The sequence below is a fragment of the Lactuca virosa genome, chromosome 3 (genome assembly GCF_052849685.1).
Source record: "Lactuca virosa cultivar CGN04683 chromosome 3, Lactuca_virosa_CGN04683_v6, whole genome shotgun sequence".
In the NCBI taxonomy this organism is placed as follows: domain Eukaryota; kingdom Viridiplantae; phylum Streptophyta; class Magnoliopsida; order Asterales; family Asteraceae; genus Lactuca; species Lactuca virosa.
This window is the reverse complement of record NC_136428.1, coordinates 332,169,731-332,192,842: the sequence shown is the minus strand read 5'-3', so window position 1 is coordinate 332,192,842 and position 23,112 is coordinate 332,169,731. Positions and strand designations below refer to the sequence as shown.

Sequence of the window (23,112 nt, the reverse complement as noted above, 5' to 3'; positions counted from 1 at the left end):
TCTTGTGGGCTTCATGCATGACTACTTCTCTGAATCCCCCAATCTTGGAAATCCAGATCCTGTTCATGAAGTGGTGAGTTCCGTCCTCTTTAACTTTAAATCCCTTATCCATTCCTCGTAGTGATTCACTAGCGACATTCTCCGGTTTCAATGCGTCCAATTGGGCTTCCTTGATCTGTGAGGCTAGATGAGATTGGTTGGTGATTGATAGAGTCTTCACGTGACGACTTGAATACTCCTTTAGCTCAGGGCATCGGCTACCATGTTAGCCTTGCCTGGATGGTACTTGATCTCACACTCGTAATCGTTTAGCAACTCAACCCATCTCCGCTGCCTCATGTTTAATTCCTTTTGATTTAAAAGGTGCTGGAGGCTTTTATGATCGGTGAAAATGGTGCACTTGGTACCATAAAGGTAGTGCCTCCAAATTTTCAAGGGGAAGACCACTGCCCCCAGTTTGAGATCATGGGTGGTGTAATTCATTTCATGAGTTTTTAGCTGCCTGGACGCATATGCAATTACCTTCCCGCGTTGCATAAGGACACAACCTAACCCTTGATTTGAAGCATCACAGTAGACTACGGAGTCTTCGGTTCCCTCCGGTAATGATAGCACTGGTGCACTACAGAGGGCTTGCTTCAAGGTTTGGAAGTCAATCTCTTGCTTCTCAGTCCAGTTGAAGGGTACGCCTTTTTGTGTCAATGTGGTGAGGGGTTTGGCTATCTTGGAAAAGTTCTGAATGAACCTTCGGTAGTATCCTGCAAGACCGAAGAAATGGCGAATTTCCGTTGGTGTCGTCGGATTTGTCCAGCCTTTAATGGCTTTGACCTTGGAAGGGTCTACATGAATTCCTTCCTTGCTAACAATATGACCCAAGAAATTTACATTGCGGATCCAAAACTCACATTTGGAGAGTTTCACATACAACTTTTTAGCCTACAGAGTCTCTAACATCTGTCGGAGATGTTGGCTATGATCGTCTTCGCTTCGAGAGTATACGAGAATATCATCGATCAAAACGATTACGAAATTGTCAAGGAATGGGCGGCAGACTCGATTCATGAGTTCCATAAATGCAGCGGAGGCATTTGTCAGACCGAAGGGCATCACGACAAATTCGTAATGACCGTAGCGAGTTCGGAAAGCAGTCTTAGGAATTTCCTCATCTCGGACTTTGAGTTGATGATAACCGGATCTCAGATCTATCTTCGAAAAGTAACTAGCCCCTTGAAGCTGATCAAATAGATCATCGATTCGTGGAAGTGGATACCGGTTTTTGATTGTGAGCTTATTTAATTCCCTATAGTCAATGCACATCCTGAAGGATCCGTCTTTCTTTTTAACGAAAAGAACCGGAGCTCCCCATGGAGAGAAGCTTGGTCTTATGAATCCTTTATCCAGGAGTTCACTCATTTGGCTTGATAATTCTTGCATTTCAGCGGGAGCCAACCTATAGGGTGATTTGGTGATCGGAGTGGCTCCAGGCACGACGTCGATTCGGAATTTGACTTGCCTTTCTGGAGGTATTTCTGGAATATCTTCTGGAAACACATCTGGGAAGTCACACGCCACTAGGATGTTATGAATGTTTAGCTCTTCCTTGTTTTTATCTACGACATGAGTGAGGAATGCATAGTTCTTCTTGTGTAGACACTTTTATGTCTTGATACACGAGATAAGGCGAAGATTTGTGCCGGGTTTATCTCCATAGATTGTTAGGGTTTCGTGATTGGGAAGATGAAGGCAAACAGCCTTCTCGTGACACATAATATCAGCATGATGGGGGCTTAACCAATCCATGCCATAAATCACATCAAAACTCCTAACATTTACAGGCATCAAATCTATTTGGAAAGAGTGGTTGTTTAGTGTTAACGTGCATCCTATGTAGATATCTTTAGTTGATTCACTCTTCCCATTAGCCATTTCCACCATGAAGGTTTCATTGAGCTTCTTGGGTCGTTGTTTTAGTAAATGTTTAAACTTCTTACTAACGAAACTTCGCTCTGCTCCACTATCGAATAAGATGCATGCATATGTGTTGTTAACTAGGAACATACTGGTGACAACGGTAGGGTCCTGGACTGCTTCACCCTGTCCCAAAGTCAAAACTCTTCCCGATCCTCCAGCTCCTTGATTGTTAGCATTGGGGCAATTACGCCTGAAATGCCTGGTTCTCCCACATCCGTAACAGGTATGACTGGCCCCAGCATTGGTGTTGTTGTTGTTGTTGTTGTTGTTGTTGTTGTTGTAGTTTTTATTGTTGTTGTTGTTTGGCGTCGAGTTTTGTTGAAGCTGATTCCTACAGTACTTTGCTGTATGGCCTTTCCGGTTGCACCTTGTGCAAATCATCTCTCTGCATTCCCCCTGATGGTGGAAGTTGCATTTGTTACATTTGGGGAGATTTCCTAAGTAGTGCTTTGGAGCATTTGGTGTGGATGAGGCTGGAGCATGTGGTGTGGTGGTAGCTTGAGTTGCAGCATGGACAGTCACAATTTGTTGTTTCTTTGATGATTTGGAGTTCTGTTTTCCTTTTTGCTTGTTGTTTTTCCCTTTCTTGCTCTCATCTTCTTTCTTAACCTCCACTTCTACTGTTTGGCACCCTTTTTGTTGCCGTGATCATACAATTTCTTAGCCAGCCTCTTGGCACTGTCGAACATCTCAGGGTTTGCCGTAATCACATTCCCTTGGATAGGTGCAGTCAATCCCCAGATAAACCTCTCAATCTTTTTCCCTTATGAGGTGATCATTCCGAGACACAAGAGATATAGTTCACTAAGCTTGGTTATGTATGCATCGATATCGTAGTTTTGAACCGTGAGGTTCCACAATTCTTGTTCCATTTTCTGAATTTCGTCTCTTGGACAGTATTCAGCCAGCATCATTTCTTTAAGCTCTTCCCATGGCAACACGTTCGCCACCGGGAGCGTCATTGCCTCTATGTGGCCATTCCACCATGAGAGAGCTTGATCAGTGAATGTGCAGGCCGCAAACTTGACCTTGCATCCATCCGGACATCCGCAAATTTCAAAAACTGATTCCACCTTCTCAATCCACCTTTTCAGGGCTATTACACCTCCTGTTCCATTGAAGGTTCGAGGTTTGGCATTGGTGAAATCCTTGTAGGTGCATGTTCGTGTGGCTCCGTGGTTTGTTCCTTGATTTGTGCTTCCGGTTCCCTGTCTGTTGCCTTCTCCGTTGTTTCCATTGCGAATCTGCGCAAGTGCTGCAGTGACCGCAGCGGACACTGCTGCTTGGAATGCAACCGAGTTTATCTCCGGCGGGGTTGGTGTTGCGTTGTTTCCACGGTTGGGTCTTTGAGGCATCTTTCTGTCAAAGAATGTAAGGATGTTGAGTACATATTGAATTCCGAGTTTAGAATTCCATAGACTCTGCGTATCGAGTGTGGATTTAGGTAATTCCATGCATTAACATAAAACAAGGAAATAAAACACATAGCAGATAACAACATCATGATAAAAACATAAAGCATCTTCATTAATACTAATTGTTTTAATACATGAAAATTTGCCAGAAGGCATACAGTACATAGGAAAACATATAATCCGACAGTATGACGACCCTATGAGTAGTGTAATCACTTAAACATGTCGATAGTACATAAAGTAGCATACACATAAAAGGAAACATAACGATACTAGTAAGTGAGGGAGTGAAACCTAATCATGACGAGATGCGTCTAACAGCAATAGCGATATCATATTCCAAAATGTTGTGCTACTAAAGTAGCCATCTCGGTCATTTCTATAATGACCTCATCTCTTTCCTGTTCCGCTTGCATAGATCGCGTCTGCATTACCAGTAGCTGCTGTCGAAGTGCGGCGATTTCTTCTTCCGAAGAGCGGGTTCCATTAATGGAGCCCCTTGGCGGTATAGGGTGGTCCTGATGCACTTCTGTGGTAGGAGGCTCGTCGGAAACTTCGTCAGTGTTGTTAGCGTCCTCTTCGTCATCATCGGTCTCATCAAACTCGTAGTCCATGTCTGTATACTCCTCTTCCTCAAGGTCAGAGGCTGCCTCGAGTCATACCACGGGGTCTTCTTCAATCTCTCTGTGAGCCACTAGGTTTTGGTGGAAAAGAATGCCCTAATACGCTCCATCCATGGTGGTTGTGCGAGAAGCTGGGAGTGAGAAGTGTGTAAAAGGGGTGTAAGACGTTGTAAAATAAATCACGTATGCATATAGTATTTCCAAAAATACTCCTATAATATTTTAATTATTTATGTTTGAATTCCTGAGAAGTTTTGGATATGAGGTAAGCTTCTAGTTCAATTTCTTGCCATAATTACTCCCAAACACATGTTGGTCATATTTTGAATAAATATAGTTGATCATGCTATATTTACCCCCAATATGAATACAAAACTGCCCGGGTTTAATCACAGTGTTCCATTTCCCTTAGAGACTTTTAATGTTATAGTTTTAATGTACGCACTTTATTCAGAGTGTTTTAGTCCCATTGTATTTATAGTTGCATATCATGTATGGTTAGATATGTCAGTTCACTATAAACAATGCTCTGATACCAACCTGTCACACCCCCGAACCAGACGGCGGAAACGTCCGAGGGCTCGTGTGACTATCAATTGAAATATCATCACAATGAATATACATGAAACATAACACATTCATCACCAACATTACATATTACAACTGGTATTGTTCACATCAAGTACATTGTCATAGATTACATAAATTCAAAGTATTAATAGCACGATGAGTGACATTACACAAAATAAATCCATACACACTTGAAAGTCACTACTAGAAAAACAGCCTTTTACGACGCGCAATGCGTGTCGTAAAACGCTCAGACGACGCGCAAATGCGTGTCAAGGAAGGCCCTGTCATAACGAGAGACGACACGCTTTTGCGCGTCGTCTGTAGACGACGCGCATTTACGACACGCATTTACGACGGGCGTTTATGACGCACAATGCGTATCAGGGAAGCCTCTGTCGTAAAGGAAGACGACACGCATTTGCATGTCGTAACCTTACAACGCAGATTTAGGACACGCATTGCGTATCATTAAAGCCACTGTCATAAATGAAGATGACACGCATTTGTGTGTCATAAACTTCAGCAACCATTTACGATATACATTTACGACACGTCTTTACGATACTCATTTACACATAATACAAAAATATGGAAACAAATATATACCAAAACAATAAATTTCATCCATAACATCATGTCAAAAAATTGTAATACATTGGTATTATGGGGATCCGATTGTACATTGTTATTAAGAGGTTTTCCCTAACTATATAACCTAATACTACATTGCTATTAAGGAACACCTTCTTGTTTCTACTTCTTAATGTTATGCTTCTGTTTCCACATGATACCTGTTTTCATCATCAACACATTAGTAGTAACATACATTTTTCTAAGAATCCAAGCTTCAATACAGCACATACCTGTACAAAATAAAATACAATAAATAAGAAAGATAATTCATTCCAAAAGCATGTAGTTACAACAAAAGAATTGAAAATTTAAAGAAAAGAGTCAAAAGACACAAAACTCACATGGAAAACAACAGAGGAATTGAAATATTCCAGAAAAGAGTCAAGAGATGCCATCTTCAGTCACCACAATTGTATGGGTTCTCCAATAGTAGTAAAGTATGTTTCCCATAAGCTACAAAAAATAAGTAATCAAGTTAGAGAATTAGAAAATAAACCCATATTATAATTTGATAATTACTATTGAACTATCATTATTATTGAGAATTAATCTAGTTTTAACAACTTGTTGTCATCACATACTTGAGTTAATTTTATTCTTTAATGTTGTCTTATGAGGCTTAATCTCTTGAAAAACTTTTTTTGGTTTTACTCTTCATGTATACACAAGAATGATTCAAGAGATGGTATACATGTCGAGTTGATTTTATTTCCAACTTTGGTTCCATTTGCTAAAGGATGAGGGATGGGTGTCTAAAAGTTGTGAATAATCTGAAATTACACCTGTGAGGGACTTTGATGACTTATTGACTTTTCCCTTTATTCTTTAAGTCCTAACTTTTTACAAATTTACCCTCGTTTGTTTTTTCTTTCATTTTCTCAAATAACCTTTAAACATAATTTATCCATATTCTAGAAATTGATGAGTAGAAAGTATTTAGAAACTAACCATAACATACTTGATGCCTTCTTTCTTCCAATCATTCATAGAATAATAACGAGACGTATTTGTATGATCAATTACTAACCCCAGATGAAAAAATATCAATAAAAAATCAAATAAGAATAGCTTCCCACAATTAGTCCAATCATACACAATACATAACAAGGCATTGCGAAATTAAACAGACAAACATTTAAAGGTAAAGTGATAACATATACCCACCTTCCTCCCCAAAACCCTTTGTTTGTGAATGACTTGTCTAAAGGAGTATCTTTTACCAAGGACAATACAATCAAGTTTCCAATCTTCTACAAGTTCTAGTACTGTATCAAGAACGCTTTTTCCTAAATCAAGAACCTCAACCTGAAAACAGTAATCAACAAATTACTACAAATCCCTGTTATATTTCGACTAATCTGCATTCAGATAACATACCTTTGATGATCAAGATTATAAAAAGCTCCATTCTTTCTCTTGAAAACCGTTTTTTAACATTGACCCAATGTTACAAAGTGTATTGACTATAATACCCTTTAACAGAATCTCACGATTTGGTTTTAATCAAGGGTATAATAGGAATATTACCTGGTAGGCTTGTATCATGATCAAAGTTCTAGCAACAAGTAAGATAAAAAAAAAGCAAGGTGGCAGCACCAGGTTGTTTAAAAATGACATGATGAATCCTATCATTTTATGGGATATAGATATTTAATAATAATAAAAAAAAGACAGGTAGCAGAGTTATTGGTTTAGAATAGGAACATATTATGAATGGCAACCACTACACTTATCACTGAAGTCAGAGTTCCCAAGAATAGAAACACAAAGAAGTCCCATTTATTCTTCTGCACAAAAAAGAAAAGAAATTGCAATAATATGTATATGCTACATGTTGAAGAAAAAAAGATTAATTACAATTGAGTTAAAAAGGTTTAAATACAAAAAATTAAAAATTAAAAAAAAACATTTCCAACACAATTTGAGATCCAGGGGCAATGATGTAACGCCCGTGTTTCTAGGCTAGGCATTAATATTGACGTAATAGTCTAGGTTAACCTTTGTAACTCATTTTGAAGAAATGAAAAGGAATTACGTGAATATTATGTGAATTATGTGTTTTATGCTTAATTATTAGGATTTAATTAATTAAGAATAAAAATGAGCGTCGAAAATAAATATTAGATAAAGTCGATATCTATTAAGAAAGTTGTAGTGGTCGTGACAAGGATTACGGATATATAAAGAATACCGAAATCCGAGTTATAACGAAGAAGTTATGACCTGTCGAAGTTTCGCGACAAAACCGGCACGGTGCCGAATGACGTAAAAAGTGAGTTTTTGATAAACTACGTTTTAGCCTTAGTGATCTAAACGAAAGTCGTAGTGTTCGTTAAACCGAGAGTATGTATAAAAAGAACGTCCAAATCTGACTTCATATGAGGAAGTAATGATTTTTCTAAGTTTCAGCTTAGCAGTAGACAGCTAAAAACTCGAATTTTAGATCGAGTGATTTTTAGCCGACACAACCTAAACGAGAATCGAAGGTCTCGTCAATAGTAGTACAATGGTAAAAAGACAGACGAAAACGGACTTCGAATGAAGAAGTTATGAATTTTTAACGGATTTCCTGTCCCGATCTATTAAAAATAATAATTTTAAAATTAAATTCAAAATTAGCCGACGAAGTCTAAATGAAAGTTGTAGAACATAATTTTACCTACGCGTGCATATAAAGAACGTCAAAAACGGAGCCCGTATGCGAAAGTTATGGATTTTAGAAGTTTTGGCACAAAAATCAAGAAAAAACACGAAATCCGAGGAATTTCGCATGGACAGGCTTCGGCCACGTCACCCGGAATCTCGCATGCATGCCACGTACTCGTTGCTGATTCGACCGAAGGGAGGCCCAACCGAAGCAAGCCGCGTGTCGCCTCGTGTCAGAAGGAGCTTAGTCACTGATGCGTTGTGCAGCCGAGAGTCCAACGCGTGTCGCACCAGCTGTCCGAGCTTCGCAGGCGCCACCTCCCACCCCTCGGACCCTAGACCTCGGTCCAATCAGAAGAAGACAGAGGGAGCCTCGCATGCGAGCCGCGTGTTCCCTTATCTGCCACCTCGGTCTGAAGCCTCCCCTATAAATAGAGGGGTGCGAGACCTCGCGGGGATAATTTAGAAAATTATCATTTTACACCCCTAAACCCATACTTCTTCCATTCCAACTTCCCCCAAAGCCCCGGTATTATACCAAACACCTGAAACACGTCCCGAAGTGCCCGAGAAGCCCGAGAAATTTATCTTTTCGGTTTTGAAACCCGACCCTCGCAGAGCCCGGTTTCTTAATAAAACTCCCGGTTTTATTAGAAACGATCGTTTTAGGAAACAAAGTGCTGCCCGATTATCATTAAATCAAGTGAGTGTCTAGTCACCTTCATCTTACACCTAGATATGAAGTATTTTCTATAAAATACGTGCTATGTATAATTATATTAATTTTTTAATTGAAGTGACTGTTGAATAGATGTTTTATACAAGTTTTAAACTGTATATGTATTTTATCTACAAATATGTTGGGTAAAACATGGGTAGACGAAATAGCCGATGTGTGTTAAAATGATGAGAGGCCTCGATGTTATTGTGATCCAGTCATCTAGCGAAGTATGGATGCCAACCACATACTTTTCTAGACAGTCCAGTGGAACGCTGGCAGGCTCGCAACCTGTAGGTGTTAATGAGCTTGGGTGTTCATTTGTTGTACTCCATCCCCCTCATGGTTGCCTTTAGGACATGTATGGCTGAGGAGTCCCCTTAGCAGTAGTGTCCACCTCGATGATAATCCTTAGGCTAGGTCCCTTGTGATAGGTGTTTAGGGACGTAAAGTGAGGATAACGGGAATGGGTAATCAGGGTTATTGTTGATCGGTGAATTTAATAAGTTTATTATTATTGTGGGTTGAAAACCCTATATGCTCACCAGGCTCCCAAGCCTGACCCACTCAGCTTTTTCTATTACAGGTAGTGGACCCCGAGCATAGTCGGATGATGATGAGAGATTTTTGGATTATATGCCAGTAGTTGTAAATAACTGTTGTAAGGCTTATAATGTCTTGTTTATGCTTTTGATCTGTATCGGAACACGACATCCCGAGGTTTTGATATAAAAGGAAAATATATATTTCTTAAAGAAAGGTTTTGATAAACTTTTATCATGTTTTGTTTTGGGGACCAATTCCGCGGCATTTTTTAAAAGGATTCCTCTGATTTTATTTTAAAAGCATAAATTAAATCGGTTTCTTCTGGCCGAGAAATTAGGGGATGTCACAGTTGGTATCAGAGCATTAGTTTAAGCGAACTAGGAATTTGTAGGATTTCTAGACTTAAACTTAGAATGCTAAGTGATGATTGTGAGATGAGTGTCTACCATATTTTAGACACGAGCACTAGTCTATTTTAGGAAAGATGCCTAAAATGCTTTTATGTGCTAAATGCTATATGTTTGTCATATATGCCATTATTTGTTCGGATCTATGGTCTATTGCTGATCGGATTTGGAAATCTTATGTGTGTAGGATTCTAAACGTATGGCTACGATATTAGAACTAACATGTAAACGTTGCGGAGTAATAACGAAGATTTAACGTCTATCGAAAATAAAGATCTAAATTCACCTACGATTGTTGTATAGATCGAAATGGCGAGTACTCAAAGTGGATTCGGAAACGATAATCCGCAGCCTGAGTCAATCATGATGACTGGGGTACAGGCAATGGTGCGCACGATGTTGGATCAACAGATGGAAGAGACAAAACGTTTACTTCAACAAAGTAAGGATGAACTTACTATGCCAGTACTTCAGGCATCTGCTCTTGGGGCAAATATCTGGGTTGCTAAGTCTATTGAAGAAATAATCAATGACAGGACCGCCAACAAGGTTGAAGTTGGCAAGAAGAGGAAATTTGAGGAGTCTTCAAGGTCCAACAAGAGCAACATGTTCTCAAAGTCTGGAAAAAGAGGAGGTAAAGGAAAATGGTGCGCGAAGTGCAAAAATAAACACTCTGGGAATAATGACAGGAAGGTGAATTGCTTCAAGTGTGGAGAAATTGGGCATTACGCCAATGAGTGTACGATTCCCAAGGGGGTGTGTTACTGTGACAACCGTCAAAATTCGAGTCGGTTCTAGATTTGACTAGACTTAGTTGCACAAATAGGCACTACACATACTAGACTTAGTAACTAGAAACTAAGTTATAACCTACTAGAAACTTGGAAACAATTAGAATCAATGGATAGTGTACTTAGATTTCACATTGATATGTGAATTCTACAACTACGTAACTGTAGTGAATATCCATATTTAGGTCACTCTTTGAGTCGAACACCTTTTCATGAATCATATACACACATTATGCACTTGACCTAGTAGTAGAAATTAGGTTGGAGCCTCATAGAAACTTAAGTCAAAGTTAAAAACTAGGACTAGTATACTTGATTCCTCAATTTCGTTTGAATCTCGGAATCACTACATAGAATGCCAATAAATCAATAAAAATAAATTACAAACAATATTTCTAATTTGAATAAGAGTTATGAAACTCTAAAATAGTTTGAAGTCTCAAAATTCAAGTAATTTTGATATCCAAAGATTTACAAACTCTCAAAAACCCTAAATGCCCTAAAAACTCATATTACCAAACTTTAACCTTAAAAATTCTATAAAAATAATTATAAACCTTGTAATATTATCTTATAATAATTAAAAATTAGTATAATATATTCAAGGCAAATAAAATTTAACTCATTAACATTACCCTTAATTTATAAATCAAAAATAAAGGTTTTATGAATAAAAACTTGATTTTAGTGTATATTTTATAAAAAGTTGATATTTTTATAAAAGATTTGAATTTTTATAAAAATAAAAGAGAGGGAAACCCTTTATTATCCCCCAAAACCGGCCACCCTCTTCCCAAGACACTCCCCCCTTCCCAAAACACATAATCACTTCTTTCTCTCTCACACTCCACCTTCTCTCTCATTTTCTATCATTTCTCTCTACCTTCACCACACCATTTTCTCTCTTCCTTTCTCTATACCCACGAAATTTTCCAGAGAATAAGTCCAAGAAGACACCTCAAACTCAAAATCTTCATCATCTAGTGGTTTTCATTAAGGTAGAACACGATTTCCTTTCATTTTCCTCCATGTTTTCAAGGTTTTTCTTGCATTTCCTTCTTCTTCTACACCTTTCTCTTAGAAAATATGTGTGCATGTTCATTCACTTCAGTTTTGATGATGATGGTGGTAGGATTTCACCCAAAAACAACATGCATGTTGTAAATGGTGAAATCCAAGGACCTAAACCTAAGTCAAGATCATGAAAATGCACTTTTCTACAAGTTTTGGTGTAAAATCACCACATTCACTCTAAGTTTTCTTTCAAAAACGATTTTTGAACATTTCAAACTCATGAATGGTCTTCAAACAAACATGCATGTGATGATCTTCAAGCTTAGATGCTAGATCATCAAAGTATGTTGTTAAAAGCTTTCAAATATGTTCATGAAGGATTTATTTCCAAATAAATATCTAAAACTCCTTTTCTGACCAAATCCGATTTTTCCCAGATTCTCATCAACAAAATAAGATGCTCTGTAAATTTCCAGAAGATAATTCATTTATCTCGAATTACTATAATTAATGCAAGAAAATAGGGCAATAAATCATATAAAATACTTTCTGGGGTCTATAAATCCTAGTTAAATTCGTGGATGATCCCTATGCTAAATAATCATCGCTCATTAAGTTTCATCGATTTTTGTTACTGTTTAATATGGTTTTGAATTCTCTTTTTGTTTAGCCCCAATAAATCATAAAACCGCTTTAGATAATTTGAAAAGGTTATATAATAATTTTCGCAGCTTATAATCTCTGTGGAAGACTTAGAAAAATATTTTCAGAATTTTTCATAATGTATTCCTATTTTTCCCCTATTTTTGTGTATATTATGGACTAAAAACAGGAAAAATAGTTTTGCCTATCCAAAATTCATAAAAATTTACCAGAACACCTTGTAGTACATTAGGATGCTACATAACATTTTTGATGATTTTTCTCTTCTGTATACTATTTTTCCCCTATTTTCTAAGATTAAATACACTTAAATACACAAAATCGGATTTCAGTATATAAAAATCACATTTGGTATTTTTCCTAGATTATTTACTCTGTAAATGAAGTGTACAAATTTTTTGATAATTTACTTTAACTGTTTAATAATTATTATTCAATTAATGATTATTTAAGAGGATTAAACAAGGAAAAATAGCAACACTAACTGAAAAATATATTTTATATTTTTCACAGCTTCTACATGTATAATAAAAGTGGTACAAAAAATTTGGGCAATTTTGGAAACTGTTTCCTATTTATTTCAATTTTTATTAGAATAAATGCTCAAAAATCATAAATTTTGGTTAAACAGTTTAGAAATCAATTTTTATATTTTTCCCAGCTTAATAATGTTTAATAACAGTAATACAAAAAGTTTGGGTAATTTTGGAAACTGATTTCTATTTTTCATGAATTTGTATCTATTTAGAGAATTAAATATATGAAAAATGGTTATACATATTCATAATCCATGAAAATTTATCTAGAAGTCTTTTAGTACATTTAGAACCAAAATCTGAAGTTTGGTAATTTTTATTAACTATTTAGTATTTTTCATGATTTTATGGTTATTACAGGAAACTAAAATCGTGAAAAATAGTCAGACAAATCAAAAATTCAAGAAAATTTATCTTGAGGTCTTTGACTTCAATTAAAACTAAATTGAAAACTTTGGGAAATTTTAGAACTAAATTAATTTAGTTTTTGAATATTTAATCATTGGAACACCTCTTAAAATGTTAAATATTAGCATTTCAATAATGGGAAATTTCCACTTAAATTGTTATATAACAATTGATTCATTGAAATTAAATTTTCACAGAAAAATGTTTGTAACTTGTCAATATTAAATTTTGACACACTATTGGCATAATTCTATTGTAGTAGTAAGTATACTAGTGTTAGATTTCGATTAGAGACTCACTAGCAAATACCATTATTGTAGGAATCAATAGTGGTACGAGTGGAGCGTAGTCAAGGCACAATTTGCATCATCTCAATGCATATTGTGAGTATTCACCACTCCCCTATTTTCGGTTTTTACGTTTTGGGGTGGAAAAGCATGTCCTAAACTATTTATGTTCGTTGTATTTATTTGACTCGTATAAACTTGGTTGCTATATTTTGCATATTGTGAGTATTCACCACTCCCCTATTTTCGGTTTTTACGTTTTGGGGTGGAAAAGCATGTCCTAAACTATTTATGTTCATTGTATTTATTTGACTCGTATAAACTTGGTTGCTATATTTTGCATATTGTGAGTATTCACGCACTCCCCTATTTTCTGTTTTTATGTTTTGGGGTGGAAAAGCATGTCCCGAAAAACTATTATTTGAATGTTGTATTTAAATTGATTTGTATCAAACATGATTGCTATTTTATTGCTATGTCTCTCTATGTATGTCTATGCAACACGGAACATGAGAACTTATCGTACTAAGGCCCTTCCCTTATCTCTAACCATTAACTCTTTGAGCCAATGGTCATTATGGATAGCGCTATTAGGAATTGACAACTCCTCACTCGCCCTATTGCTGGAGTGCATGATACCATATTCATCTATGGAACGATAAGTATAGATCTTGATAGGGCTTCAGTCATAGGTTTGGTTGAGACTCATTGTTTGCTCATACACATACAAACTCGTTTCTCGTTATAGCAATAAACTTGTTTATTATTTATAGAAATGAACTTTGTTTCTCATTACAACAACGAACTTTTATTACTGAAAATTTATATACATGTTTTAGCAATGAAATTGTTTGCTCCTTGTAGCAACAAAATTGATTGCTCATTTTAGCAATGAAACTTGTTTACTCGTTTGAGTAACGAACTTTATCTTCCATGAGAATATGAATGTTGCATCTTATTCGGGCAACATACTTTATCTCTCATGATGACAAAGAACTTAGTTTTTACAAACTTATTTACTCCTTTTAACAATATACTTTTATTATTGGAAACTTTTATCAAAACTTTGATTTCAATTCATGAACCAATATTATTTTGTTAAACTTGTGAGTACTCACCAACTATTTTTATAGTTGACGCTCGTTTTACATGCTTTTTCAGGAATCATCGAGTAAGTGGCACTTAGGGACACTTCACTGTTAGGAGCATTCGCATGTGTTGTATTCCAATTTTCATTGTAATTTCTTTTAAAAGTTGTTCAAACCCATTGTAAATTTGTAATGATTTTTAATACTATGGTTGGTGTTGTCTTTTAACTTTTGCTATGAAACCCTTTATATTGTCACGCCTCGTGTTTCCGCTTTAGCGGGGTGTGACAGTTACAGATGTAAGGAAGAAGGCCATATTTCTAAGGACTGTCCGAAGAAAAACGAAGTAACAAGGCCAAGCGCACCGCCAACGTTAAGGGAATTTCAGAATATCCTCGACGAAGCAAATAACAATGCTAGGAATTAGAAGTAAAGACTTGATACCCGAAGATAAAGTTATGAAGTAGTAATGTGAATAGTAACAAGTGGTTTAGCCTATTAGAGGCATAGTATAGGGTAAACTTGAACCTCTGTGTAATCGTTTCAAGAAATAATAAGCCCTGGTTTTGTCATATGAGGAATTGAATGACTGTGTGAAATTCTTGTATGGTGACTTGGAGAACTGCGAGACAATACTTGGGACGAGTATGAGTAGGTGTGAATGGTAGTAGAGGCCTATACTACCGGAAGCACAGGACTCGTACTTGGATCAAGGAAAGTCACAAGGTTACCAAGGAGCTAGTAATTGATTCTGTCTTATTCTAGTCTGTCGTTACCATCGTTTCGGTAATGACTAAGAAGATAATTGTTATTCCGACCTTAGAGGTCATATCGAATCGATTCCGACTAAGATGAGTATGTCACGTGGTTCAGAGAACCAAGTTCGATGTAGCATTTGACTTAAGCCAGAAGATTGAAGTGAAAGATGATCAAAGCGATCAATAGAAGTATCGCGCTCGTTATTAAAGAAGTTGGTAGTTAGAAATGATACATGTTGAACTGTGATTGTATCACATTAGAACATGAAGGAAGGTATAGTATGTTCCGGAATTTGTCTCTAACAGACCCGAGTCTAAGCATTGCACGATGAGAGATCATTAGAACATGACCCATCGGTCTGTTACAATAAATGAAGGAAAGTACTTATTCTAAGAAGAAGAAGGAGTCCTCAATAAAGATTTATTTTGTAACTCGAAGGTTACAATTGAAAGTCCTACGAAGATCTGAAGCTTTTTAGGATTAGCTGGATATTACCGAAGGTTTATCCAAGGCTTTTTTCGATCGCTACTCCATTAACAGCTTTGACCCACAAAGGAGCTATTTATACTTGGAATGAGAAGTATAAGGAAGCTTTTTAGAAGTTAAAGAAGAAGTTGTGTGAAGCACCGATTCTATCTTTACCTGAAGGAGTTGATGACTTCGTAGTTTATAGCGATGCATCTGGAGTTGGGTTAGGTTGTGTTCTGACCCAAAGGGATAAAGTGATAGTGTATGCATCGAGGCAATTGAAAGAGTATGAAAAGAACTACCCCACTCATGATCTGAAGTTGGCAGCGGTAGTATTCGCCTTAAAGATATGGAGGCACTATCTTTATGACACTAAATGTAATTTTTTCACTGATCATAAGAGTCTTCAATATCTCTTTAATTAGAAGGAATTGAACATGAGGTAACGACGCTGGCTAGAGTCACTCAAGGACTACGACTGTGAGATACTTTACCACCCTGGTAAAGCAAATGTTGTTGTTGATGCTCTCAGTCGGAAGGTAAACCTTGAAAAGAAAAGGCCAAGAGCATTGAGAATTGAAGTTGTCTCGACAATTGTGGAAAGTATAAAGAAAGCTCAAGAGGAAGCTTTAGATAAAAATGACCGAAAGGAAGAATGTTGGGGAAAACGTTAGTGGTTGATACAAACGGTCAAGGATTGAAGGTATTCCAAGATAGGATTTAGGTACCTAAGACGGGAGGAGTAAGAGACCTTCTAATGGAAGAAGCTCACAAGACCAAGTACTCGATTCATCCCGGCAGTTCAAAAATGTATAGGGATCTAAAACCCTATTACTGGTGGCCGACGATGAAGCTCGATGTTGCTAAGTATGTGGCCGAGTGTGTAACATGTGCTAGGGTTAAGGCACAACATCAGAAACCGTATGGGAGTTTAGAACCTTTACCTATACCCATAGGTAAATGGGAAGACATCACCATGGATTTTGTGACTAAACTGCCCAGAACAAGGAACGGTCACGACATGATTTGGGTGGTCGTTGAACGCTTCACTAAGAGTGCGCATTTCATAGCAACCAACGAGAAATGGTCTATGGATAAACTTGCGAATTCTTATGTGAAGGAAATTGTGAGGCTTCACGGTGTTCCGTTAACGATTGTATCAGATCGTGACAGTCGTTTTACCTCAAGGTTTTGGAGGAGTCTATAAGAGGAATTGGGTACCAAGTTGTGTTTGAGTACAGCTTACCATCCGCAAACCGATGGTCAGAGCGAACAAACAATTCAAACATTGGAGGATATGCTGAGAGCATGTACCCTGGAATTCCAAGGTAACTGGGATGAACACTTACCTCTAGTAGAATTTTCCTATAATAATAGTTTCCAATCGAGCATCAAGATGGCACCTTATCACACTTTGTATGGAGAAAAGTGTGGAACGCCGTCATGTTGGCTAGAAGCTGGGGAAAAGCAGTTTATGGGACCTAAAATAGTCCATCAGACTGCTGAAAAGTTGAAAGTGATTAAAGAAAGGATGTTAGCAGCTCAAGATCGACAAAAGAGCTATGCTGACAAGAAAAGACAACTGATATCCTTCGAAGTTGGAGATTCGGTTTTACTTAAAGTCTCACCGTGGAATGGACTTATAAGATTTGCTAAAAGGGGAAAGTTGAGTCCAAGGTCTATTGGACCATTTAAAGTTCTTCAGAGGATCGGGAATCAAGCTTACAAGCTAGAATTACCGGAAGAACTAGAGGGTATTCATAACACCTTTCATGTGTGTTTGCCCGACATAATTCCAATTTCTGAATTAAGGTTGGATGAAAACAAGAGGTTAATTGAAGAACCTGAGACAATCGTTGACCGTAAGACTAAGAAGTTGCGACGCAAGATGGTCGATTTAGTGATTGTGCGTTGGAAACATACAAATGGGCCAAATCTCACCTGGGAAACGGAGAGTGACATGATGAGTCGCTACCCGCATTTGTTTGCTGATGTGTGATTCCGGGGACGGAATCATCCTAAGGGGGGGAGAATTGTAACGCCCGTGTTTCTAGGCTAGGCATTAATATTGACGTAATAGTCTAGGTTAACCTTTGTAACGCATTTTGAAGAAATGAAAAGGAATTATGTGAATATTATGTGAATTATGTGTTTTATGCTTAATTATTAGGATTTAATTAATTAAGAATAAAAATGAGCGTCGAAAATAAATATTAGATAAAGCCGATATCTATTAAGAAAGTTGTAGTGGTCGTGACAAGGATTACGGATATATAAAGAATACTGAAATCCGAGTTATAACGAAGAAGTTATGACCTGTCGAAGTTTCGCGACAAAACCGGCACGGTGCCGAATGACGTAAAAAGTGAGTTTTTGATAAACTACTTTTTAGCCTTAGTGATCTAAACGAAATTCGTAGTGTTCATTAAACCGAGAGTATGTATAAAAAGAACGTCCAAATCTGACTTCGTATGAGGAAGTTATGACTTTTCTAAGTTTCAGCTTAGCAGTAGACAGCTAAAAACTTGAATTTTAGATCGATTGATTTTTAGCCGACATGACCTAAACGAGAATCAAAGGTATCATCAATAGTAGTACAACGGTAAAAAGACCGACGAAAACGGACGTCGGATGAAGAAGTTATGAATTTTTAACGGATTTCCTGTCCCGGTCCGTTAAAAAATAATATTAAAATTAAAGTCAAAATTAGCCGACGAAGTCTAAATGAAAGCTGTAGAACGTAATTTTACCTACGCATGCATATAAAGAACGTCAAAAACGGAGCCCGTATGCGAAAGTTATGGATTTTAGAAGTTTTGGCACAAAAATCAAGAAAAACACAAAATCTGAGGAATTTCGCATGGACAGGCTTCGGCCACATCACCCAGAATCTCGCATGCATGCCACGTGCTCGTTGCTGATTCGACCGAAGGGAGGCCCAACCGAAGTAGGCGGCGTGTCGCCTCGTGTCCAAAGGAGCTTAGTCACTGATGCGTTGTGCAGCCGAGAGTCCAACGCGTGCCCAGGTGACTCCTCGCATCCGAAGCCGCCTTACCTCGCACCGACGCGTGTCGCACCAGCTGTCCGAGCTTCGCAGGCACCACCTCCCACCCCTCAGACCTTAGACCTCGGTCCAATCAGAAGAAGACACATGGAGCCTCGGATGCGAGCCGCGTGTTCCCTTATCTGCCACCTTGGTCCGAAGCCTCCCCTATAAATAGAGGGGTGCGAGACCTCCCGAGGATAATTTAGAAAATTGTCATTTTACACCCCTAAACCCATACTTCTTCCATTCCAACCTCCCCCAAAGCCCCGGTATAATACCAAACACCTTAAACACATCCCGAAGCGCCCGAGAAGCCCGAGAAATTTATCTTTTCGGTTTTGAAGCCCGACCCTCGCAGAGCCCGGTTTCTTAATAAAACTGTCGGTTTTATTAGAAACGATCGTTTTAGGAAACAAAGTGCTGCCCGATTATCATTAAATCAAGTGAGTGTGTAGTCACCTTCATCTTACACCTAGATATGAAGTATTTTCTATAAAATATGTGCTATGTGTAATTATATTAATTGTTTAATTCAAGTGACTGTTGAATAGATGTTTTATACAAGTTTTAAACTGTATATGTATTTTATCTACAAATATGTTGGGTAAAACATGGGTAGACGAAATAGCCGATGTGTGTTAAAATGATGAGAGGCCTCGATGTTATTGTGATCCAGTCATCTAGCGGAGTATGGATGACGACCACAGACTTTTCTAGACAGTCCAATGGAACGCTGGCAGGCTCGCAACCTGTAGGTGTTAATGAGCTTGGGTGTTCATTTGCTGTACTCCATCCCCCTCATGGTTGCCTTTAGGACATGTATGGCTGAGGACTCCCCTTAGCAGTAGTGTCCACCCCGATGATAATCCTTAGGCTAGGTCCCTTGTGATAGGTGTTTAGGGACGTAAAGTGATGATAACGGGAATGGATAATCAGGGTTATTGTTGATCGGTGAATTTAATAAGTTTATTATTATTGTGGGTTGAAAATCCTATATGCTCACCAGACTCCCAAGTCTGACCCACTCAGCTTTTTATATTAGAGGTAGTGGACCCCGAGCATAATCGGATGATGATGAGACATTTTTGGATTATAGGCCAGTAGTTGTAAATAACTGTTGTAAGGCTTATAATGTCTTGTTTATGCTTTTGATCTGTATCGGAACACGACATCCCGAGGTTTTGATATAAAAGGAAAATATATATTTCTTAAAGAAAGGTTTTGATAAACTTTTATCATGTTTTGTTTTGGGGACCAATTCCGCAACATCTTTTAAAAGGATTCCTCTGATTTTTTTTAAAAGCATAAATTAAATCGGTCTTTTCTGGCCGAGAAATTAGGGGATGTCACAAATGATGGTCAAACTGTTCCACACAACGTTTGCATGCAGGACAATGTTTGGAGTGAATGGGTCTTATTATCTAGATAAAAGGATATTAAATATTAATAATAATATATTTGAAGTGTGATTAAAAAAAGAATTAAAATAAAGAAATTAAAGAAAGTCTTTTTTAACAAACCTTGCAAGTAGGACATAATTGAGACCAATTTCCACTCCAATAAGCAGTGTTAGTCAAATCAATGGTCAACAAAGGACCTCATATAAAGTCACAAGAAGAATTATAAACCAGTCAGTTTATTTATTTAGCACTAATTCTTGAGTAAGGATAAAATGGTGATTTACTAATTAATCAGAAAGAAAGCATACCTCGGCATCAACATTATTCTTTATCCCTCCCGACATATTCACATAACCAGGATCTTTACTGAAAAAGTTATGAACAAAAAAAATAGTCAACATTAACCAACATTATTAAATTTGTTGTATTTCTTGAAATATTTCAAAAAATAAAAAATAAAAAATATACCTGCTACAACGGATAACCATCAATAAAGAGGCGATTGAAAGGGTAACAGTTGTCCATCCCCAAAGCCCAACAACAGCAGTGACCTTAACAAGATTGGAAGCTAAAATAGATGAAATGGGGAGGATCTTGATTAGTAATTTAGTATAGTAAAATAAATCATTTTAAGATGATTAAATAATAATATAAATTATTGATACCTACCAAAAAGAATGGAATTGATGAAGATTAATGTGCTGACAAATACTAAACAAAACAAAATAGGGGCGTAGCATATATCCCCGATTTTTTTTAATCCAAGATTTGTCTTTCCAACAACTGTTTTGTGCACGATGTGCATTAGACTGCATAATTTTCATAAAAACAAAAAGATATTTATTATAAATTTTCATAAATGGTAAAAGAATTATGAGAAAGAAAAAGGAAACATACAAGGATCAAAGAAACACGACGATGGCCTCTATTTGTTGCAATTTGTGCAGGTGTAAATCCAATACTATCTTTCACCATTAATTCATGTTTGTCCCTGAATGTTGAAGTACAACACATGCCTCCAAAAATCCTCTCAATGTTGCCCAATGCAAAGGGGTACAACCTAACAAAAAAATATATATTCAGTCCTTATTTTTTTTTTTTTTGAGTTATGTGTTGTTTGGATTTGGATACATGATGTTTGAAAAATATTTGAGAAAGTGAGGGCATAGGTGGGAAAGAGAAGGAAACATGAATGGGGACAAATTTGTAAAATTTGTAGTCTTACAATAATATATACAACATAAACCATGTCACACAAAAAGATGACCAGTTACTAAATTCAATCACCTTGATGCATAATAACCTCTCCAATGTACTGCAAAAAAATTCATTACTAAATTCAATCACCTTGATGCATAATAACCTCATAAAACAACTAATTCCAGTTATTAAAAAAACAAGTCTACATAGCTCAGTTCTGTCCCTGAATGAGACATAATATGAATCGGTAATATAAGCTAGTGAGACAAGGATTAAAGATAAACTGAAAAGTAAAAAAAAACGTTGATCTGGAGTTGTATTAATACAAATTCATATTATGTATTAATGATGATAATTTTATCACAATTCCATTATTTTTCAAAATCATGCTACAAACCAAATGCAAGCTTAGGGTTTTAAAAACTTACGAGATATCGGAATAAAATCCAAGGACTAATTAAGATATCATCACTCCTGCGAGGGGCTTTTTTCATGATGTATTTGTCTGGTGGCTTAAAACCCAAGGCTGTTCGCAGGTGGGCCATCTGTAAACAGATTCACCCATATAAGATGAACTGGAATCAGGCCTTTTGGAATCCCAATGGCAGCAGTTAGAAAGATGCTAGCAACCTCACCAATATTTGAAGAAATCATATACCTGTCAGACACAAATGGACAAAATGCAATTAGTTTCAGACTACGTTCAACTATGGTAGTGTTTGGTTAACTAACCGGATAAAGGCTTTCAATTGTTGTAAATGGATCTGCCTTCTCCAACTGCAGCCACAATCGTGCTAAAATTATCATCAGCCAGAACCATGTCAACAGCTACCTTTGCAACCCGGAGAAAAAAAACCCCAAAAAGATTCGCATTAAATTTATGTCTACAAATAGATTACATTCATCATCTCTATTAGAATACACATACCTCAGTTCCAGCAATGCCCATTGCAATCCCAATATCAGCCAATTTCAAAGTAGGTGCATCATTCACACCATCACAAGTCCTGCTAAGCCAGCGAATTAACTGCTTACCTGAAGTCCTGCTAAGCCAGCGAAGGTTAGATTACTTTCGATTAAAGGGTAAGAGGCAGGATTAAGTAAAAGTTTATGAGCAGGATGTTCTTCATCCCCATTAACAAATGAATTACTTGTTCAAAAACAAACAACATTACAGTTTAGGTTAACGTTCAAAGAAAATGTTAAATTGTTAATTAACCAATTTAAGTTACATTTTTATTTTATGCTAATGGATAAAGTATCTGAAACAACTAAATATAAAAGGTATAAACCACAAACTTCATTGTCATCAAATTTATTTGTCTTTTCACATTATTGTTTTATAATAAAATAAATTATAAAGAATCACATAATTCAAGTGATAGACTATTAATCACAAACTTTATGGTATACTGCCTCTGCACCTTGTCATCTGTAAGCTAAACACGTTCATTATAGACCATTAAACCATTAATAAACAAAATCAACTATTTTAATTTTCCATTCATGAAAAAGAACCTGAAGCAATGATTTAACACATCTAGTTGTGTAAGACGAATGAATAACATAACCAGTAATCTTGTGATCTCACATCTGGAGCTGCAACTGCTCAAATATCGCAACTATCTAAACTGAAAAGCATTCTTTTGACCCACCACCAATCAAAGCACCAATTGAAGTGTTCCTTGAAACAGAGTTTCTATCGAGCATTTTAACAAACATATTGTGTGCTTCATCTACACCAGCAACGATTTAAGTGTTCCATTTCTCCCCATTGATTCCCCCTACCAAACACAACCTAAAAAAAGAATACGAACCTGAGACAGAGACTGGGTTGATTGACCATGGTCGATCTGGTAGCCACCAGCAACGCGGTTCTGAGTTTGCTTCTCGATCGCGTCCATGACAATTTAGTACCCA

At 37.0% G+C, this 23,112-nt stretch overlaps 1 pseudogene; it reads right to left on the bottom strand.

The window, feature by feature from the left end:
- Nucleotides 1-5,348: 5,348 nt before the first annotated feature.
- On the bottom strand, nt 5,349-21,737 carry LOC145164768 (putative protein S-acyltransferase 23; annotated as a pseudogene).
- Between the last annotated feature and the right edge of the window lie 1,375 nt (nt 21,738-23,112).